At 37.1% G+C, this 16125-nt stretch overlaps 1 protein-coding gene across 20 annotated transcripts in view; it reads right to left on the reverse strand.

Annotated features, from left to right (window-relative positions):
- The window catches only part of LOC124422302 (mucin-5AC-like), a 244176-nt gene that overhangs the window by 125782 nt on the left and 102269 nt on the right, over positions 1–16125 (reverse strand). For 3 of the 20 annotated variants that reach the window (XM_046958582.1, XM_046958583.1, XM_046958581.1), the window contains exon 2: positions 13144–13226. The exons of the other annotated variants lie outside the window; for them this stretch is intronic. The gene's annotated coding sequence lies outside the window, so the exon portion shown is untranslated. The remainder of the gene's footprint in view (positions 1–13143; positions 13227–16125) is intronic. 20 annotated transcript variants of the gene reach the window in all.

Raw genomic sequence — 16125 nt, forward strand, 5'->3', positions numbered from 1 at the left:
GAGAGAAAGAGAGAGAGATCGTGGATTTAAATACACGCGAAATTAAAATTAGGCCCATATTTGCATCTGGTAATGGAAAAAAGAACACCGTTCTAACATGAATTCTCGCCGACTTCGAAATAAAAAGAGAGAAAGAGAAAGAGATGACTACAACAAGAAAAAAGTTCGACCTTCGACTCAACGTATTAAGCTATTAAGAACTTTGTGCTTCGGAAGATTTATGTATCTTTAATTTAACGCTTATTTTCCTAATCGGTTGTAAAATACCTTTGAGATGTAGGTACGTTAACAATGCGATCAATTTAAAAAAAATGAATAAAGTCAACTTCTCGAAAAGGTAAGATAGAATTTTTAAGGAGGCGCGATTTTGTCATCCCACATCGTATATACGATTACCGTGACTGATGATTGCAGTCAACTCGTGCATAGATAAAAAAGAAATAAAAAGTACAAACTCGTGAGAGAAGAGATCGTCTTAAGCGAGATGTCAGAAAGTGTTGGAGGGTCGGCTAGAATTTGCGAAACCATCGAAGGTAGGTCGAGACGCAAAGACCTGTGAAATGGCCTCTTTTTCCCGAGTGACCCACCGGCAAACACGACCCCTCATCGCTGCGTGTTACCAGAAAAACGAGTCCTCCACCCTCGCACTTGGAGCCCTCCAGAAAAAATGCCTAACGACTCTGCGACGCTTCTCTTCCTTCCTTCCTTCCTGTCTTTTGCGAAGATATATATATATATATATATATATATATATATTATATTTTAGATTTTAAATGTCCTGATTACCTAATTTGCTCAAACCCTAATTTTGTGAACATGTCATGTATACATAAGAAGATAAAAAATATCGTAAAATATTTTATAAATTTGTATGAAAGAAAAATATTTTAGAATATATTGAAAATCAAAGGAGAGAGAGTGTTAATACTAAAGGAGACATCTTGGTGAGTTTACTTAGAAGTCTTAACCGCAACCTAACGATGACTATCGCCGGTATATCGGAAGAGCAGGAACTCGGATCTTATCGAAGCGTTACCACCTAAGCTGTTTGCGTCTTGTAAACTCGAAGATTACCAAAGTGGTCCCTCTCTATCTTCTCCTCTCCTTCGTCGATACGAGATAACGTGTCCGGCGTGGAGACAGACTCGACATCGGGTCCGAGGGTCTCAAAGTGGAAAGGAGAAGGAACTTCGCAGAGCATCAAACGCATGAATCGCGGTGTCTAGGGTCTTCACCATCCTGTTTCTCTCATCTTCCTTAGAAGGATACTAACACTTGTATCAACTTGCATAGACACGAACCGTTCAAGAATAAAATCAACTATTATTGATTCTGATTTTCTAAAGCGATCGAAGATAAATAACTTGGAAAAGAAAAGAATTCATCAAGTTCGATGAACTTTTCAAAAAGAGAGACAATTTCGACTATTCGTATCGAATAACAGTCCATCGTCGATATCATGAGTGCGCTCACGGTCAAAGGGTGTTGGTAAAGGCGAGAAAGTTATCTCGTTCGTCGAGCGGTGAAACTCACGAAAGTTGGTGTTTTCGCGCGAAGGGAGACGAAGTAACGGCGACTGTGCTGGAATCGCGGATTCACCGAGCAAGTAATAACTTGGTGGAAAGTGGGAAGAGTCCATTGGCTGTGGTATCGCGCTTAGGAAACACGTACGAAAGCTGGATAAGCAAGAGTCGAGCGAACTTCATTCGTGGGCTGACGCGTTCGGAATTGATTATAGGTAACGCGAATACCACGTACGCAACTCTCTTCTCTCTTGTCTAGTAGTCCTCTGTTCACCTGGATTCACCTAATTTTCTCTCTTTCTCTCTCTCTCTCTCTTTCTCTTATACATACATAGACATACATAGAAACACAGGAACACTCTCTATCTCTCCTTTTCCCATCGTTTCGCACCCCTATCTCTCACTCCGAAATCCCCTCGTACGAGAATGCAATAACGAGTGGGAAGTTGCGCTCGTCTCTTTGGGTCCAACTACCCTCAGACGGTAGTGACGACGACGACAACGACGAGAAGGACGTCTTAACGCCACCGATTCTGTGTCCGTAGTTAGCTCGCATTAGTAATCTCCCCGAGGTGTTCTTGAATTCTATGACCCTGACGTGCGAGGCCAAGCGCCCGCGACCATTACGAATTCAAATTCGAATTTCGTCGAAGACAGCCTTCTATGACGGAACAAGAAATTATATTCTTTTGTTTTGGGTAGACTAGTGATGGCGAACCTGTGACCCGTGAGGGAAATTTAAGTGATCCGTGAATTTTTAAAAAGGTTAACTAAAGGTTTTATAAATTATTTTTAAAAAGTTACAATTTCAGATTTTTATAAAACATATCAAATCTTAAAATTATGTACTAAATTAGTAGAATATTGACATTTTTAATAAAACATCAAAATGTGTAAGAAATTTAATTATCTACTTACATAACATTGTTAAAACAATCCTAATATACAAAAATTATCGTCCAAAAGCAATAATAAATTTCATATTAATTTTAAATAAAATTGCACTATTTAATTTTAATTTGTAGATTGATTTAAAAATTAAATATAGAATTTGTTTTTATTGTTTAAATTATTAAGTTCAAACATTTGATCCACAATTGGTAAATACAAAATTTTTTATTTGATTTTGACTTACTGCTAAAAAAGGTTCACCATTACTAAGTTAGTCAAAGGAGAAAAATAGTCGAAAGTAACAAATTGAACGATTAACAAAATGCTGTCGAAACTTAAAACTTTAAAACTTAAAACTTTTTTTTTGAGGAATAAGAATTTTTGAATTTCGAGTTTATAATTAGTAAAGCAAGCTTTATCAATGATTACATAAAAGCATATCGTTTGAGTCGAAATTGGCCAAATTTTCCAACGAAACTGTTTTGCACCACGAAAAATGTTTTTTTCTAATGTACATTTCATCCTCTTCTGTCTCTCTCTTTTCACCCTCCGTTTCTTTCTTTTCCTCTTTCTATCCTCATTCGCAATCACTATCATCGTAACAACTCTTACAATTCACAAGTTTCTCCTCTCTTCAGTCACGAACCATTTACTCGTACACTTGTTAATGTCCGGTTAATTAATACGCGCAGCGAATATCGAACAAACGTTTTCACCGATGGGGGATTGCAGCAAAGACGGCAGCTAGCATGCCACGAAGAAAGCGATCTATTGTCTTGTATAACGAATTATTTGACTGAAAATTGTCCTGCACCAAAGGATATCAGTCGTATTCGAACCCTTTCCGTCACGAGACGAATACGGAATCAACGAGTCGGTCTCGTGGGGAGTCGAAGGGTCGTTTCCATCGCCTTACGACCTAGCACCAGACTAAATTAACCATGAATGGCCAATTAACTTGGAGACTGTGCCAACTAACCGGGCATAGCTGACGTTGGGGCCAGTTTCAACTTGATCGTTCTTGTACAGGTTAGACATAGCGGTTAATCGCTATCGATCTTCCTTACAAATTCGAATCTCTCCTCGAACAACTGAAAGTTAATGAGTTTTCAAAAGAAAGATATAAAGAGTGTTGTCCATGAGCATCATTTCCAAAAATGTTAACTAACGAGAATAAAGAGTTTTTTCAACGTAGCATCGAGTTAATTCTTCACCGCCAATCATTTCTGTTAAAACGTCGGCTGGTGGTACCTGGACTCGAGAAAAGAAGCAACCCCTGGCACTCTCGCACCACCCTCTACGGGAGTCTCGTTTCGTACCGTCTTTCTTCGTGGTATGAGGAGCACCATACCACGCGATGGTACATTTTTAATTACTTACACCCACGCAGCTGCATCGCGCGATGACTATAAATCAAGCGGAGCGCCGCCCAGCAAAGTAATTACAGCTTGAATTTTAGATAATGTTGCCGCAAGCACGGCTCACCCCACCTACCAGGCGGTTCTCCATCCCCGAAAGACCTCTCTCTCTCTCTCTCTCTCTCTCTCTCTCTCTCTCTCTCTCTCTCTCTCTCTCTCTTTCTCTCTCATTCTCTCTCCCTCTCTCTTTCTCTCTTTCTCTCTCTCTACCTTTTCTCGCTCAAAACAATCCCACCTGTTCGACCCCTCGATTCTTTGCGATCCACCATAAATAAGTCGCGAAATGGTTTTTCTCCAAAGTCATTTTTCACTTTCCACCGTTTACTTTAATATGTCACGATAATATATCGATTTGAATTCTCGAATTACTTAGCAATCGATTCGAATTTGAATTCATTTTCTTTCAAAATCAAAGGAGATACCAACGAACAACGTCAAAATTGTTTACATAATTATGCGCCAATTAAGAGAATGGGCTAAGAGGAGATAAGAGTCGAAGTATAGGGTGGGAAAAACGAGGCAAGAGGATCAGTAGAAAGTAGCGAGACGAGAGCCCGCAACCATCTCGATTCCCGCGCAATTAAGGTGCGGTTGAGAAAACCTAAAAAAAGGCACGCTAGGAAAGAGTGGAATTTAATTAGGAACTCGTGCTCTCTCGTATTTTCAGGCAGCCATGAAGGAGCAAGATAGATTGGAATAAAGAGGACGGGAGAAAGAGAAAAAGAGAGAGAGAGAGAGAGAGAGAGAAAGAATGAAAGTTATCGAACTGGTTAAGTTATAAGGAGAAAGAGGTTGGAAGGGAGAAGTGAGATGAAGGAAAAGATAGGGAATACGAGCAGTAGGGTATCGTCAGCGAAGACATAACAATCAGGAATATGATAACACGCGGGACGGATGCTTGCCTTCATCTCATACCTTCGCGAGAACGTTGCGAAGAGAGAGAGAGAGAGAGAGAGAGAGAGAGAAAGGTTAACAGGGAGCGATGGGGTGAGTGGGAGGAAGAGACAAGGGGGGGGGCGGAAGAAGCAGAGCGAGATGAAAGATGATGAGTGAAGGAGTCGCGGCGACGGCAGGGAGGAGGGCGCTTAATTAGAGCCAGACTTCCGTAGGATGCTTGAGGCTTCCCTACGCTCTAAACTTCTATCTTACCACAGTTTATCCGCGTAAAGTGGCTATCTCGAAATTACCCTCGAAATTATATCGAATTTCGGTGCTGGCCGCGTTTCGCTCGATCCATCATCGTGTATGAAGCACTCCTGTCTCTCTCTCTCTCTCTCTCTCTCTCTCTCTCTCTCTTTTTCTTTCTCTTTCCCCATTTCAGTCTAGGAAACTTTCGACTCTTTTTTATCAAACCAAATCCGTTGTGATTATATACGTAAATGTCTCTAGCCGTAATGTTAGTAGAAAAATCATTATCGTGAAAGTATTGCTGTCAAATTTGCAACGTGAAGTCATTTCAAAGACTGAAACGTCGCATGAAGTGTATTCCGCACGAGTAATAGCTGCACGAAGGAGCCAATGTTTACTTTATCCTCACTAATCAAGGGACGTATTTGCGTTTTATAATCCTTGGTCGGTTAAGAGGGTAAAATCTGAAAGCTTAGTGGAATCTCCTTTCGGTCGGATGGGTAATCCCCGCCTCCGACCCTCGACTCTCGCTCATTCTCCACCCCCAGCTCTATTCCTACCACCCATCTTCCGTCCTCATCCACCTTAACCAAGTCGTTCCAAAGGAGGGCCAAGAACGTCTTCTTATTCGTATAACGCCGACGACTTAATGACTTATTTTATCCGATAATATTGCTACGCAACGTTCAGGCAACGTCCCACTGAATTACCAGTTAGCCTTCTTGAAAAGATCTTCTTAAAATGAAGTATAATACATCATGTCTATACGAGATCGATCGAAAATAATGAATTTCAAGTTAAAAGATTTCGATAGGATTCGAAAAATTTTAATTAAAGCTCGATTTACACATTTCAGTTCAATCTCCGTTCTTTCTCCGTTTCGATTATTCGGCCACAGTGATTTTAACACAACTATATATAGTTCAACACGTTCACACATTTACATTCAGTCCGTTATATTTTCTCTGTATCTGAGATCGATGTTTTGTTAAACATTGTCGTTAACGATGTTTTGAAATGACCGACAGAATTCTGATAACGAAAGTCTTTTGTCTATGATAAGAACTGAAGACAAGAGGAGAATGCAATAGAATTCTAATAATAAAATTAAATCCTCACACTTATCAATATTCCTAACTTTAACGCAACGCAATTCTGATAACAATATAAAATTCCAATCTTTTTTCTATTAGCAAAAAAGATTTTCTATCGCTTCGTCTATCCGAATCTTTAATATTTTGGAAGTCCACAGAAGAAAATCTTCGCAAATCAGTTCAATATACTATGATAGATATAAATCTATTGTATCGTGTTCATCTATTCACTATTACCTTTTAATCACTAAATTGAAAATAAAATAAATTAATAAATTTACATTAGAGGTATTGTGTATCATTGCACTTCTGTTATGTAAATATTAAAACAAAAGCTTGAAAAAAACAAGAAGTTGAAAAAGAATTTGTTACATTATATAAAGAACTTATAAATGACGAAACAAAATTTGTCATATGCTTTAGAATATTAAAGTATTCAATTGATTTACTTCTAAAGAAAATTGGATTTGATCTTAAAAAAACGATGCATAATGGAGAAAATCAATTATATTAAAAGAACAACTGCCTGTTTGTTTGCGGTTAATAATAAAAGCAGTATTTATTATTCCAATATTCCCTTTATTTGTCTTAATATAAAGTAGAGTAATCTTAAAGTAAAATATCAAGAAATGTGTATTTGTTGGAATTTACTTATGCACTGTGTAATGTTGTTATCTCATTCTAAGAAAACAGTGAGGATAGAAAAATTGATAGGATCGATGGAATATTTTGATTATCCATTATCATTCTTAATTCATATCTTTGAATAATTTAAAATATTTGTGTTTTTATCAAATTCAAATAATATGATAAGTTTTCGAAATTGGCACCATTCCAGCTAAAAATGAATCTACAGTATCAGTCGACTTTAATACTTTTTACTCATATTTTGTAAAATATATTTCATAAAAATCGACGAGCTTACTTTCAATTGTTTTATTTTGTTATTTCTCAGGTTGGAAAACGTACAAATTCTTTTCTTTCTTTTTTAATGATGTTGCTCTTACGACTTTAATACTTTCTTGTTTTTAAAAGTTCTATCACTTTCTATTTCTTCATGAACACGTTATCAATCACTGCATCAACAAATTGCATTTCCTTCATCAACAAATCCTTTTTCCAAATTATTTTTTTCTTCGCAAGTTAAAACTTCTATTATATCATTTACCGCAGAACTGCAATTAATATTTGTAACAGTTTCTCTTTCATGGAAATAACTTTATAAAAATGACAATTGATCAACATATTTATATTTCTTTTGTAAAGCACCAATTTAATCACTTTTAATTATTAATTTCTTGATTTATTTTCTATAAGTATCATAGACGCTGTTCCATCATATTTTGCATTCTTGAGCTATAAATCAATGTAAACACATATATGTATAAAATTATTCACCTTCAATGATTGTAATGATACAAATTATTATATTTCAGATTTTTAGTTAAAGGGGATTCTTTTAGTACGATTTACATATAGTATCAAAAACTTGTAGAGTTTTAAACTAGAATTTAATGACAGAATTCAAAAATGAATGATAAAAAGAACAAAAACATCTGAATTTAAGAATTTGTGTAGAAGTTTTCTAACTACATAGAAGCGATAAACGGAAAACACATTGTTATAAAAACTCCTGTAAATACTAGATACTTATATTATAATTACAAACATTTTCTGTGGTTTAGTAAACACTAGATTTAGTGAACACACGCCATAATTTCATAGCTGTTATGCGATATTGATTCATATAGCAAGAATAGTTAACTCATTCAAACCTAGGCCAAGCACTAGAAACTGGAACACTGAATATACCGGAAGAAGCATTTCTATCAAGTTACGTTATATACAAAGTATCGTACGTAATTGTAAAAGACAAAGTGCTTTCTTTGAAAAAAATATCTTTTAAAATTATTTCTAAGTTATTTAATTAAATGACGCTAGAAGAGTTTTCAGCTATCGATTGAGCAATGTTAAAAGTCTATCTGAAAATCCTTTTGGAATTTTAAGACAAAAATTTCAAATTTATAATCGAAGAATTCATGTTAAATCAGAATATATTGATTTTATAATTTTCAATAGATGTGTTTTAGATAATTTTATCATAAAATTTAATGGCAACATGTCAACAATTATTTCTATCTTCTAGTACCGCAGAAAATAAAGAAATTTTTTTTGAAAATTTACTTAGATAAGGAGAAACTGTTGAAAAAGCATTTGATCTAAATGAAATTTTTACCAAATACTTTATGTCAGATATAGGAATTCGAAATATTTTACGTATATGTGTTTATGAAATATATTGTTAATTATAACAATAATTTTAAACTTATTTGTTTTATTTGATTCTTTTCCGAATTAAATTCAAATTTCATCTTTAAATTTACTACCCATATATTTCTTCATTTAATAAATTATATAGCACTATATGTTCACGAATTCAATTCAATTAATTTTTTGTCATTTGTCATTTTGTAATATCTTTGTTGAATCTGCCAGTGGCACTATTGAGAGTACTATATGCTCTTAACTATCTACCTAGGAAAACGCTCTGAGAAAATGAAAAAGGAAAAGAAAGGGAAAGATACGTAAGAAGATTTTAAATATAAAAAAGAAAAGAAAAGGAAAGAAATAACTTTTCATTGATCAGAGATGTGTCCAAATTGTTAGACTCGAAGTTGTCTGAACAATTTCACGTGGTCCCTCATACAAAATGATCGCCTTATGTTACGACTAAAAAACGGATATTTCAAAAGTAATTTTAAGATAAGCGTCATAAATCGTTTTGCCTAGGAATCTGCCCTTTAAGTTTATTACCCAGTTTAAGATATTCAGAAAAACTAAATATTCACAGAGATATCTAAATTATAAATAAGCATCAGCCATGGCATCTTAACCACGTTTGTCTATAAAATCTATATAGCGAACAAAAAAATAAACATTTAATTGCAGTAAAAAAGTTTAGTGTTTACCGAATCTACAAGGGTGTATTATATATGTCTCAACAATTTTCACAACATAACAATGTATTAGATTGTGACATTTATCCGTTCTATTTTCTTCGCTTATTGGTGGAAAATCGCTTTTTTCATACCATTATTAACTTCACGTATACAAATAGTATATTTCGCTTTAAAAGTGACACTTCTCCTGTTATTTTAATAAAGTTTTATTGTAATCAGTTGGCTTTAATATACTTTTATAAAATATTTGACATCAAAATTTCCCTCTCTATATTCCTAGAATCACTTTCTCCATATAGAATCATCTATAGAATCAGCTCTATATATAACACAAATTTTTTCGCGAGTTCGTGATACTGTTTTACGTTTTCAATAGTAAAGAGAGAAAAATGTTTTTTATTCCATGATATGTTCAAAATTTCGCAAAAAATACTATGGCTAAATGAAAAAAAACATAAAAAGGTAAAAATAAAAAGAAACATAATAAACTTATGGAAGATAAAAAATATAAAGACCCTCTCAAATTTAATCTCTATTCGCGCAACTTTGCAAAAGCCCAAATTAAAACATCATAAGATACTAAAAAAAATAATATCGATAAGAAGAGAAAAGAAGCCAGAGAATAAAAAAAAAACAAGTAATTATATTATGTTATGTTTCAACCACTTATTGCCAAAGTTGATTTCAAAAATTTAAGGGACTGTACGAATTCATGAAGATCCTCCGTGAAACAATATCTTATTTCAGATATTAGTGATCATCAAATTTCGCAGAAATGGTCGAAGGCATGTGGGAACTTGCGAATCTATGGTATGATGTGTAATCCATGTTTCGTTGTCTTTTCAATGAGCTAAATAAATTCTTCGTTCATTTGTTCTTTTTTTTCTTATTTTAATATGTTCTTTTTAATATGATTGATTCAAATGTTCATGTATTTATCATCGAATGTATGTATTAAATCGTCATAAGCAATATCCAAGGAAGAACAATCAAGGCTGGCCGAAATAGGAGAAATTAACCGAAAAAATCGAAAAAGCAAAATAGATATTGAATAGCGTGGCGGCACAATGTATCAAACCCAATGAAAATTGCTGTTATTCTTGTACACATGTGTCCAAATGATCAATATAATTATTTCTTTGTTTTTCAAGAAATTTCCCTTCCTATCGACAGATTCGAAATAAAGAAAATCAAGTCCGCGTGAAATAATGCTATAAGGACATATTGAAGAAATAAATCAGTCATTATTTTTGTTTAAATCCGCTATTTAAAAATTATTCTTCCCATCTTTCTAGTATGAAAAATGGCATAATAGGTAAATCGAACGAAAACGTTTTCCAATTAAAGGCAGACTCGATGTTCATGGCTTATTTCAAAAGAATACGAGAACACGAGTAGTCCACGATGGAAGGTATGTTTTAGAGGGACGATCAAGGGTGCACACGCAGATCGAATAATTGATAGACACGAAGTATATCGCCAGTCTGGCTGCAGGAAACCCAAAGGGAAAGGCTCGACTGGTCTATCTTATCGATAATTCACTCGACTTGACCGTCCTGCGTCGACCTGTAGCTACATGACGCTCGTCCGTGCCTCCTTCGACTCTCCCTTCTCTTCGGCCTATTTGTATGATTAATGGCTTTATAATGACCGTGCAAGCTCGCGATTCCGCTCTTAGAAACAGAGCGCAAGCCTTTTCTTCTCCTCCTCTCACAATCACGCAAAGAGAAACGCCTGACTATATCATTCACGAAACTCAAATATTATCTTATGTATTGATAAGACATTCCGAAATAAAATACAAAGGAAAATATAAAGAAAAACTTCGCAAGATTTCTATATCTGTATGGAAAGGCTAACGTGCATCGATCGGTGTAAAATTTCTCCGTGACTTCCGTGAAAGCGTCGAAATTACCGAGCAGCGAAATCGAGCTATCGAATCGACATCCGTCATGCGAACATCACTCCTCCTATAGTAACTATATACGTGTTTGGCACTCGAACTCCATCCACTCGAGCATAATTCTCCGTTCGGCATGCGACCGGCATTCGAGTGACACGACATCGCGCTAACCGCTCTCACCGTTCTTTTTCTCGATTTTTAAGCTTCCCTCGAAGTGACTTCGATCGGTAACACAGTCGCACGAAACAAAACCATGTCTACGAATACTGCTCGAGTAGGTAGCTAGCTAGCATGCTTAGAAAACTCTCTCCGTACTTACGTGAATCTATGAATTTCACTGTTGTGTCTAAGAATGATAATCCTCGAAAATTGTTGTTCGAACGAATCGATTCTCGCGATAGATAATGTTACGAACGTTCCTATAAGTCGAACTAAAGCGTGCCAAGGTTTAAAACGCACTGATTGTAAACAACGACTTACTTACATATACTCACCCTTGAAGGACACGTGGCCCCGCGACACGACAAATGGTAGTGGTGGTGGTGGTGGTTGTAGTGTGGTGATGGTAGTGGAAAAAGAGGAAGGGATGCTTCGATGTACTAAAGGTGAAAGAGACGACCGATCCTAGCTATGACGATATTCTTCAACGTTAGTCTTTTATACGTATTCGTCGCGAACTATACGTAGATATCCAAGTAAACTACGTGGCTTACAAGCACGTGGGAAAAGGCGCGTGCGAAATGAGCGTCAGGCGGCGCCCGCCTCAACAGGGTTGCCGTTCATAATGCATGCCAAATGTATACGGTGAGAAAGGTACGCGTTTCGACGTATCTGGCGAAATAACACACATTTGTGGTTAATTTCGCGAACGATCGTTGCTCCTGAGGGGGAACAATGAAAGACGACAATTTTCATGCTATGTTCTTCGCTCCTTCTACAATTCTTTAATGAGAAAACGATTCAAAGATCTTACAAAGATTGATAGTTTATCTTTCATGCTGATTGGAAAGAATACATTTTGTGTTCAAATTATTTTTCCGAGCAACAATTTTACTCAGTAAAATATCACGGTGAATGAACGATAACATAACTAACGTGACTTCCTTGACCCGCGCTTGCTTATTGATATTTCCTCTAAGTGACTCTATATGACTCTAAGTTCCTAATGCGTGTATAAATCATGACGGTATATGCGTACAGCGAATATAAAACCGAAAGTAAATATAAACTACTATAGAGGTGGCAGGTTACCTTAAAGCAAAAGTTTGTAACTGCGGTAGTACGTGCCACCATCGGGATAGGTAGTTTACAGCGTTTATAAAATAACCATAAAAGAGATGAAAGAAAGAAAGAGAGAGAGAGAGAGAGAGAGAGAGAGAGAGAGAGAGAAAGAGAGAGAGAAAGAGAAAGAGAAAGAGAAAAAAGAAGAAATAAGTCGTGGTGTGCAATTATACAAGTATATTATCGTGGAAATGGAAATATATAAAATTTATCTTGTATATGAGAAAAAAGAGACACCTACATTAAAAACAATCGACACATTATTATTACCATCGAACTTTCATAAAAAAGAGAAAAGTAAGAAAGAAAACAGTTGAAACCGCGATAAATTAGAGGGCTCGAACGAATAGAAAGAAAGAAAGGAGAAAGAGAAAGAGCGTGACGCTTTTTAAGGCCATGATTTTCTGGTGAAAGCTCACGTTTCAGTGCCGCGATGGAAGGGTGACCCGGTGCGCCCGCTCCGTTTAGCCGCAACCTGGTAATTACCTGTAGGGCATAATTGTCATCCCTTACGTTTTCCAGGACGCCCTGGCCCTTTCCTCTTTCTCGCAGCACGGGCCAGCACCCTTCGAGCGGCAGCCCTCAACCACCGGCCGCCCCCACATACAATGGGGGCGTCGGGTCACGCGAGGCACAGCCTGTCGCAGAAGTCCACGCGACGCAGAGAGAGCCACGCAATGCCGAAACAACACCGACTTACCTTACCTATATCAGATTTCTAATTACTAATTTACTCCCAAGACTAAGCCCCTTGTCCCCTCCCTCTTCTCTCACCACCGATTCTTGCGAGCCAACGTAACTGAGCCAATTTCGACCCCTTTGCGTTTTCCGCCTAACGTTAACGTTCTTTTCTTTCTCGACAAGTCCATGTAAATCGAATACTATTGGTCCACCGGATAATGTTTCTTTCGTAATTTTTTGTGAGTTATTTATTCGTTCACTTACCGCCTGATGATAAAAGATGTTTCAGTGGAAATAGAAACTTTCTATTTTGCAACGCGAATTTTTCTAGACGACGTGGTATTTACCTGAAATCAGAAGGAAAATATTGTAATTAGTCTTAAAACATTAAACATATAATTTATAATTTCTTCGAGTCTGATAATGGGTGGAAACGAAAAGAGGGTGAACGGGAAAGAAGAGAGAAAGAGAGGAAGGTGGAACGAACGTAGCTGAAAAGAGAGAAAAAGAGAGAGAGAGAGAGAGAGGGGAAGATGGAATGAGCATAGCTAAGCGATAGAAGGAGAAAGGGGTACGACGCAGGCGGACATAATTGCGAAAATTAATTATCGCCATACACGAATGTCATGTGTCTTCCTGTAATTACCCAGCGGGCATAATTTAAAGCAGTCCGAGTTGTTAACAATATCGTTCGCATTATACAGAAGTATGTAGCGAAGACACTTTTACATTGACACAAAAATACTTTCTTGTTCAATAAGGATATACGATTCGTAACTTATCAACAAAAAAAAAACAAAATTACTTTATTTCATTAGATAATAAATTATATCGAAATTATTTGTTGTTTCGATTTTCATGATATTGTCGTATAAACTTTAGAAAGTTGATGCTCGAATTTTTCCACGGTGCAAAAGAATTATATACTATAATGTCTCTATACCCTTCGCATATCTATCGTCGTAAAAAATAAGTTTTGCTGTTCCATTGTGCTTCATATCGACCCGACGCTGATAATTCTACCTTTACAAGTATCGTCGCCATTATTCTTTTACGGAGCAATAGAAACTCTTTTTCGATAGCATGTCTCGTTTCTTTTCTTTCTTCATTACGAACAATTTAAATTCACCGAAAAAAAGCGAAGCTAAAAATAGTCGCGTTAATCGATTAGCAACTTTTCTACCATCATTATTTGTCGAAGAACGATCGTAAAAACAAGAAAGGCGTAAAAAATCACGCATTCGACCGCGAGAGCTTCGCTTTTACTTCTCAAATTTCATGAAAACACGTTACTCCGTTTAGTTACTACCGTTTAACCACTTATCACGTCGGATCTTGGCATTCTTGAGGTTCAGAATGCGCCTACAGGCAGATTCGCGAGGATAGAGAAACCGAGCGCTGTACGTAAAGATATCTGCTAATGCTCTTGCGAAAACGAGATGAGAGAAATGATATAGAGAGAAGGAGAAAGAGACAGAGAGAGAGAGAGAGAGAGAGAGAGAAAGAGAGAGAGAGAGAGAGAGAAAGAGATAGTAATAATGTATGGGAGAAAGATAGACAGCGCCATAAGATGACGTTAAACTTGCGTATCCATTACGTCGAACGAGTGTAAGTGACGTTGCTTATGCGCCTACCAGCGTCATTCATCCTTCAACCACTACCATCACTATCACCACTACCACATAAGGCCTCGTGATTGCTCTTGCATGCCTTAGAAACATATCTGCAGAATATCAAGTCTACTCACTCGAACAGGCTAACCGCTTATATCAACGAGAGTGTTTCCTTTCGAGTTTGCTTTTTCATCGAATATTTAACCAAACTCGATTGGTTTTGGTTATCAGCTTATTTTCGGATTTTTGCATTATCCCAATTGATCATAAAAATCGGAAGAATTGTCAAGAAAATCAATAAATCCCCGAAATAGAGCTCATCATAGCTTCGAAGCATGGTGAATTATGATAGATATGCAAGAGAGGGATCGTTACGAGAGAAGAGAAGAAGGGTTATAGGTTAGGTGAATATGCCAAGGGGCTTTTCTGCTCGGCTCTGATGTGGTCTGTGGCCCGAGCTTAATAACCCTCGGCCTTCGACCTCCTCAAACAAACGCTTCTAACCGTTGCCTTCCTCTCTTTAGCCTTGGCAATTCTCGAGAATTCGGAAGAATATCTGAGTTCTCGAAAAAGACAATGTCGAAGAAATTGCCAAAAGTATTGCAATGGATATTTCCCCTTTAAAACGTACCTACTACGTTGGTTCATTCTATCGAAAAAATTCTCCCTATGTAGAACATATGGGAGACGAGTACTTTAATAAAAATAAACAAATAAGGAAGGGAGATAAAAGAGAAAAAGAGAGAGAGAGAGAAAGAGAGAGAGAGAGAGAGAGAGAGAGAAAGAGAGCGTGGAATGCCACGCGAAACGCGGTATCGGATTATATCGTTACGCTTAGCACGATCTCGTGTAGGAAGCAATGCAAGTGGAGCTCGAAGGGCGGAGAGAAGGGCGGCGAGTGGCTCATCGACTGGCACAGACTAGTACCGATATTACCCCGCACTCGCAGCCGTCCCGAGCGGCAAACAGTGGAGAAAGGCAAAGAGAAAGAGACAGAGAACGCCAGTGCACACAAGAGTGAGAAAGAGAGGGAGATAGGAACATGTAGGCTCGCAGATATCCACTTCCCTTCCGCGATCAATTAATTCCGGACACTAATGCTTTTCTAAAGACATACACTGAAACGGCTCGACACTCGGCCGATAACCAACTATTCCAAGAGAGCCGTCCGTCCGAAGGAACCATCGAATTTCACGTCACGCGATTCCTTCACGATGCAGTTCCTTCTCTCAAGGGGAACTTCGAAAATAGGATCGTTGCTACGCGCGAGAGCTTGTATTGCAAAAGATAAATATCTATTTCAACTCAAAAGACAACAAGAAAAAATAAATAAAATGCAATAGGCTCCAGTATGAGAAGGGATTGCCTTTTTTTCAGAGTAATCTCTCGAAAAGTTTTTGTATTAACTCGTGACCGAACAATATTATTTCTCTATATCTTAAGAAATCCTTTGGATTTATAGACTCCCACGACCTTGCATTGGATACTTCGTAAAAAGAAGGTTATGTTCCCAAGATACGATAACTCATCCACTTCTTGGTTTTCAACTTCGTTTCTTCTCCTTCCCCACTTTCTCTCTCTCTCTCTCTCTCTCTCTCTCTCTCTCTCTCCTTCTCTGCTCTTAGATTTCGCT

The sequence above is a fragment of the Vespa crabro genome, chromosome 2 (assembly GCF_910589235.1).
Source record: "Vespa crabro chromosome 2, iyVesCrab1.2, whole genome shotgun sequence".
NCBI lineage: Eukaryota > Metazoa > Arthropoda > Insecta > Hymenoptera > Vespidae > Vespa > Vespa crabro.